Source organism: Rattus rattus, chromosome 5 (genome assembly GCF_011064425.1).
Source record: "Rattus rattus isolate New Zealand chromosome 5, Rrattus_CSIRO_v1, whole genome shotgun sequence".
Lineage (NCBI taxonomy): Eukaryota > Metazoa > Chordata > Mammalia > Rodentia > Muridae > Rattus > Rattus rattus.
Genome location: NC_046158.1, coordinates 11290839 through 11298209, shown reverse-complemented (window position 1 = coordinate 11298209; position 7371 = coordinate 11290839). Strand labels below are relative to the sequence as shown.

General features: G+C 51.6%; 2 pseudogenes; both read left to right on the top strand.

Annotated features, from left to right (window-relative positions):
* Nucleotides 1–592: 592 nt before the first annotated feature.
* Nucleotides 593–3414, top strand: LOC116900017 (annotated as a pseudogene).
* Nucleotides 3415–5288: 1874 nt separating this feature from the next.
* Nucleotides 5289–5950, top strand: LOC116900086 (annotated as a pseudogene).
* Nucleotides 5951–7371: the final 1421 nt, after the last annotated feature.

Sequence of the window (7371 nt, the reverse complement as noted above, 5' to 3'; positions counted from 1 at the left end):
TAAGAGCCTGCAGTATCTTGCAAAGAGAGTTAGGGCGATAGCTTAAAGTTGGCAGTAAGGTTGCCATGAAGACTGACCCTCCTCTAAAGTACACGCTCAGCTGCCCCACGACCACCACAGAGTGACCTAAAGACCCAGCTTCCTCAGGAGACAACAGCCACATAACTGTATCAGGTTAGAGGTCAAACCTGTGGGCACAAGTGCAGCTCTGCGTTAGGGCGTTGGCCTCCAGTCCTGTGAAGCCCTGGTCTCCCCCAGAGGAACACACACCCTGACTAGCCTTCAATTGTTGAGACTTCAGGGCTTAGCCTCTTGGCTATTTTCCAGGCCAATGAGGTGCCACATCTAAAGTGTCCCGGCTCACCCACTAAGTCACCTCAGTCAGAAGCCAAGGTACACAGTGTCCCAGGCCTGGCCTGCACAGGCTGACAGCATCCTCCCCTGAACTCCATGCTCTCCAAAACGTGTTGGCTCCTGTGGGTGGGGGCAGGGGTAGATGGACTTCAGGCCTCAGAACAGTATATATACAGAAGGGTGGAGCCTCTGTGCACCCACATTCTGAGTGCTCAGCCAAAGAAGACACAGGAGAGGAATGAAGGTCCTACTGTTGCTGAGTGTGGGGCTGGGCCTGACCTGGGCACTTCAGGATCAAACCAACGTTCCTGTGGCGCCGTACTTCGTCCCTGAACAGGTGATGCTCCGGGACCTCTGGCTGAGGCAGGGAGTCAGCCCATGTCTTCAGTTATTTTTCCAGGTCCCTATCACCTTACAGAGTCTTGACAGCAACTCACAGTAATGGGGACCAAGGAGGCCACGGACTCAGAGACACTCTACCAGGTCCCCTCGAGTGTGAGCCACTTCAAAGCCCCACGAAGATGGTCTGACCAGGAGAAGCCTGAACCTAGGGACCCAATAGGATACACAGGGTAGCCAGGCCCTCTATTTTGTGTCCTACTGCACAGAGACCTGAAGGTTTCCATATGGTAGAGGACGTCATCGCTCTTTAGAGATCTGGAGAACAGAGAACCACCACACTCTAACAGTACTCTCCATGGCCAATGGGTACAGTGTGCTGGCCTGTTTGGTTGGGGTGACATTGAAGCAGAGTTAGTAGTCCAGAAGGTTCCTTCTCAGCATACAGTAACACGTGAGCTGAGGCCTGTACTCTATTCCTCTGCAGGACATGCCTGGCTCCTCCTGCAGTGATCCACTGTGATCCACAGGAAGATGACTCTCAGGCTCAGTGGCCAGGATAAAACTTTACTCTGTGCAGGTGACAGGATCTTGGCATACCTTTGGGCTGGCTGCCACTGACCCATCTGTCGTTGAGGAAGGAGGTGCTTATCGGGTGCTTCATGACTGGCATTGTTCTCCTGGACAATGGTAACCTGAACATCACCTACTTGCACAGGTATTTTTGCATGGAAAGACCTCTGACGAGGTTCTGTGGGGACACATTCTCCTTTTTTTTTTTTTTTTGGCCACCCCCTGAGATCCTCAGCGACTCAGGGCTCAGACCCTGAGAAGACCTGATGATACCGATCTTATGGGCTGCTCCCAAGAGTCTGGGAAGCGTGTGGGGGCCTCCATCGGGAGAGCTGGTGACCCCATAGGACCCAGCTCCCCACAGGATGGTCAGAAAGGCTATTTTTCCTCATAGAGAAGATGGAAAATGTGTGGAGAAATTCTACATTGGGAGAAGACTGAGACACCTGGACGCTATACGTTTGAGTGTGAGGAAGGAAGCTGCTGCTTCCTCCCCGGGTGGCATGGTGACTTGGACAGTTGTGGCATCTGCTACAGTACAGCTCTGACTGAGCAGAAATGACACGGACAGTAACCCCACAGCCCTCACAGCTGTATCTTCAGAAATTCAAAATCCAAACCTTGACTCCAAACTGTGCTCCTTGGGTTCCCAGGGCTTCCCCACAATCCTTCTGAAACCCGCAGAGAGCTGACCCATTGTCAGATGTCAGGCATTCATGGGGGAGGCTGACAGGAAGGGACCCAGGAGCCCTCACCCAGCTGAGGCTCTGAAGTATTGTGTAAGGGCTTCCCTTTGGGACAGATGTCGCTCAGGCAGTGTCAGTGGGCAGGAGGACAGATGACAGAAGACAGAGTGAGAGACCCTTGAGCCCTTCCTCCTTGCTGAAATGCCCCTTCTCTGACCCAGAAAAGACTCAGCTCAAGAGGCTAGAGAAGAGAGGGGCTGAGGGAGGCAGAGCAAGGGTGAGGCTGATAGAGAAGCAGAGGCAGGAAACAGCCCCTACCTGGTGGGATTTGCACTCCCCTCAGTGTGCTGGCTTCTGTGGGTGGGGTGAGCATGTGGAGGAAGAGGCCATGCTGTGCCTAGGGCAGTGCAGGGTACCAGGACACTCAGGGGACCAGCAAGTCCATTAACATTTGGTTTCTCGTCACAGACCAAGGCAAAAACTTTCTGACTTTTGTGGATGTTACTGAGGACTCCATCATCATGGACTTGGAAAACCAGAGCAAAGGGGGCAGCTTAATTGTGACTGAACACCATGGTAAGTGCTGTTCCCACCCACAGCGTGAAGAAGGCAGAAAATGGCTGAAGCTAGAGAGGCAGGTGGGGAGGGCAGGGAGATGGGGGCTGGAGCCACTCTCCCTACCCCAAGTACCCTCCCTACTGATCTCTTGGTTTCTCTGTGCATTCAATCCTGTTGGCTGTAGCCAGGAGTCTGTCCACAAGTGACGTTGGATGGGACTACTACTTCTCTCACACATGCAGAAGAGGCATCTCACCACTGGACATTGAGGAACTTTCCTTCTCTCGTAGCTTCCCTTCCCTCGTGGAGCTTCCTCTCTGTGGGGGACCCAGCCACAGTAGCTGGGATGTCTGTTGTAGGCCACAGTGTTGAGGGGATGACAGGAGGAGGGGTTTGTCTGGGGCTTTGGAGAGCTAGGGCTGATCTGATGAGGGGTCTCTGGAAGGAAAAGGAGACTCGAGGGATGAAATCTGACCTCTGTGTCCACTGTGATCCCCAAAAAGGTGTAGTTCCTGAGCTCTGTAGGTGACAAGACTCCTTCCGGTCTTCATCCCCCGTATTCTGGCAGACAGATTTTCCAGGGAGCATCTGTAAAGCATATATAACTCCCCAGTATAATAGCCAGGGTTTTTAAAGGTGTTGTACCCAGGGGCCCAGCCTGAATGAGAACGTGTCACGCGCCCAGAAAGACCCAGGATCTCTCAGGGCATCCGGTGCATGGACACACCCCTTGCATGCATTGGCATTGTGTGTGTGCATGCACATGTGCCTCTGCACAAATCTTGTGTGTATGCACAGTCTGTATTCCTGGACTCAGGGGTCTCCCTGGTCCAGGCTCTCCCCCTCAGTTCTGTCTCCTGACTTCCCAGGACTGCCTATCCATATCCTCAAGAAAGCAGGGTGAGCCCTATTAACCCAGGTCCAGCATTAAAGCAAGCACAAAGTGTGCAGAAATTCCATAGGTTCCTCAAACCCTGGCCCTAAGAATCACACTCTGAGGTGGGGACAGGGGCTCAGGGGTGGTTGGATCTTAAATTATAGCCCTGTTGGCAAACTTGGTTGACCATGTTGCTCTCCTGGTGTGAAAGGCCTAGGAGATAAGAACAGCAGCTTGAGGGCAGGGGAGGAGGCTGGGTCCTGGGAGGAAGAAACAGAGAAAACTCCAGGCCACTGATCCAGAGCTATGAGCTCTCTAGAATGTGCAAGTTCCTGTATCCAATTGGAGATCATTCACAGACATCTGCCTTCTCCCAGGTGAGTGTGACACACCTCTAGTCAAGCGTTCCCACGCCCACATCTCCTGAAGCTTCTGACGTCGTGCACTGACCCACTCTTCTCCGAGTAATAAATAAACTCAGTATCTGCTCAAGGCCTCAGTGATTTCTTGGCTGTACCCAAAGGCCACAGGGCTCCCTTTGCTCAGAGGGAGGTCCATTGGGGGTGGTGCCCCCCCAGCTCTGGCAAGGGAGGGGGAAGGATTGTGTCCCCAAGTAGAAATCTGTTGTCCAGGGCAGCAGCTGGTCTCTGAGGGCCACAGGAGAACAAGTTCCTGAGGTTGATCTTTCCAGGACAGATGTGGAGAGGACCCATCAGTGTATATCTGAGAGAGGACATTTGAATGGCCCAGGGGGCATGAGCCAGGCATCACATTACCATGCTAGGGTCATTGACCACCTTCCCTCCTAGACCCTGGACCAGCGCTTTTAGGGTCAAATACGACCAGATCAACCAAGGTCAAGAATGTTCTGTCTCCCTAGGACACAAGGACATCATCAGGTCTCTCAAAGCCAGAGATATTTTGGCCAGGAGTAGAGGGTAAGACATCACCAGGGAGCTGTGCATACACAGAAAGATCTGCAGGTAAGGCCAGGCTCTCCCTGGATGGGCTTGACTTTTCCTGATGAGTGACCATTTCCTGCCTCAGAAGTCAATTTAACTTTGAAGTCAAGGAGCAGGCAAGCACCTGCCTAATGCCAGCTAACTCAACCAATGAGAAGCTGGACTTCTTGTTTCCCTATCACAAGCTATTCCTGCCCCAAACCCAAAGATGGGGCCCATCCCTTTGTGCAGTTCTCTAGAGTGTCCCTGAACCAGGTCTCTGCAGGACAAATAGGTCAGAGCCTGGGGAAAGGGTTGGGGGAACAGACAATGCAGAAGAAGGCGTCCTACTTGGCATGAATTGGTGTGGGGAGCTGCTGAGACCTGCTGCTCTTGGTCTCAGGCCAGGACACCTAGGGAGGGCTATTGTTGGCTGTTAGGTTGTGGGTCCCACATCTGCTCTGCCACAGGGCCTGGCTGCTTGGGAAGGAGGGACTTGGGATGTTTGATTGTGCTTACCCCATGCTGCCACAGGGCAAGGGTGCTGGGCAGTAGAGGAGCACGGAGACATCTCGCCAGAGTGGGGAAGTACAGTCTGAGAAGTGGGAAAGCCAGAGCTTGTTTGGGGGTCCCTGGGCCTGTGATAAGTCAGAGCCGTTCTCAGGCTCTTGGACATCCAGATGCCATTGGGAGTTGTGGAAGTGCTGAGAACAGAGTAGGGACCCTCAGGTTGGGTCTAGTTCAGGGATGGAGGATGGGGAAAGGGAGCTCCTACTAGTCCATGGGAGAGTCCTTGGCTCAATGGCAGCAGGCATGGTGTTGGTTGTGGCTGGGAGTGCAGGGAGGCCTTGAACAGGTGATTAGACAGCAGCTCTGTAGGCAAGGCCTTCTCCATACAGCTCCCCAAGTGGATCCTGATGAAAAAGAGACAGTCTGGGTTGTGCGATCAGAACAAGTTAGATGGTGACTGTGGAACCGGAATCCACCCTTACGACTAATCCCCCATCTGCAGAAGAGGTCAAAACAGTGTCTCCTCAGGAGGTTGCTAACCCAGAGCACTATCTTAAATGCCCTCTTCAGAACAGGTGGGCACTGCAGTTTTAAAAAAATGATAAAAGCAAAAGCTTGCAAGCAAATCTTTATCTCTAAGGGGAAACCATTGAAGACTTTTGGGCTCTATGCAACCACATCCAGCTGTCTAGTAATTTAATGCCCGGCTGTGACTACTCACTTTTTTAAGGGTGGTATTCAGCCTATGTGAAAAAGACACATGGGAGGACGATGGCTAACTACACTGAGCGATGGCTAATTACATTACATTGAGCAGAGGGAAGGACCGCGACCAGGTTTGGCTAGAGACACTGCTGTGCCTTATTAGAGAACCCTCTGATGGCTGCGGTGATGAGCTGTGTGGATCTGTTGTCGTGTTAGAGCTAAGGGTGATAAGATAGCAATATGGACGACTGAATGTGAGAACAGAGAGATGCAAAATCACACACATAGGGAGGGTGTGTACAAGGAAAGGTTAGGGACGTCCTCTGAAGATAGTGATTGGTTATCAGTCCCACGCAGACACAGCTACAAAGAGCAGCTCCACCACTAAAAATAGGTTTGTTGTTTAAGAACCTTCTGAGTATCCTCACAGGAGACTGCGTCACGCAATCGAGATTGGGAGCTGTACTGAAACCGATCCCATCCAAGTGTTGCTAAGATACAAGAGAAGTCTCATTCGTCTTTGCTTGTACTTCTGTGTTCATTCTCCTCCCCCACCCCAACTCTTGCTAGGTCCCACTATCCCAATCAAAAGAATTACAGTGCACGCGTCACCCACAAAACCCACAGATGTGCTCCTGGCCCGCTCTGTAACAGCCAGGTAGAATTACCACGACTACACGCTTGCCTTTCCACGGTATTCAGAGAAGAATTCATTTCTATCACCTTAGCAGGAAGAGATCTGGGTTTGTTCCATTGCACGCAGGGAGGGATTTGCTGGTGTGAGAGTCTGAGTACAGCTTTCTAGCAACCTTCTCTTTCCTGTAACAGCATTGTCCTTGCTGTCCTCCTATGACGGTGCTAGATGTTAGTTTATTTGCTTCGGCTGCTTGATAACATTAGTGATTCTGATTTCAGTTTTTCATTTGTTTTGAATTTTGTTTTCTTCCTCATGTAACATTGGTGAAGGATCCATGAATATGACAGAAAGGCGGAATAAATATTACATTTTATTATAAAAAAAAAAGGACAAGAGATAGACCGTGGTTCCAAACCATTTATTGCCGTGGGGAAAGTGGATGGTAAAACCATACCCCACTTCTCATGTTGGGCCTAGATGAAATGCTTTTTGCAGGGGAGGAGTGTCTGGGCAGGGAAGCTCATTGGCTATGTCTCCAGGCCTCTAGGTATGTCTGTTATGGAGCTCTCTATTGAGCCCTACCCAACCACATCACTGTCTCTTTTCCTATTGTCTTGGTCTGAGATGTTAGGGATGCCTTATCCACACGTGGAAGGACTTGGGCGTTGCCCTCATAGGACTGATGGCCACAAATCTATGGGAGGGGCTGTGGCCATGGGACAGGGCATGGCGCACAGGTGCAGGTGAAACTCCTCCCATTCCTTCACGGTCTCCCCGGTTCAAAGTTGCTCAGAGTCCACGGGCCCCACATTGGCCGTCAATAGGGCCTGGCCCAGAAGAATCTGGAAGAGGTGCCAGTCAATCCAGACTTTGATGCACATAAAGTGAGGAGCATCAGGGAATGAGCAAACTGGGGCTGACTCATAGCAAAGGAAGATGCTAGAAGAGATAGACAGCTCATGTTGTCCTGGATGCATGGGACCGAGAGGCCATGCAGCTGGAGTGAGGTGACCGAGAAAAACCCATTGTAGATCGGGGTACAGTAACAGCCCACACTGGCTGGGCAATTGACATTCTTCAAGTGCTGTCCAGAGACTCTCTGTATGTGCCCAAGCTTCCCCATGCCCCAGGGGAAGGAAGGAACTGTCTGGGTGAGGAACAAGGATGTAGAAGGGACCTTTCCCTGCTCTT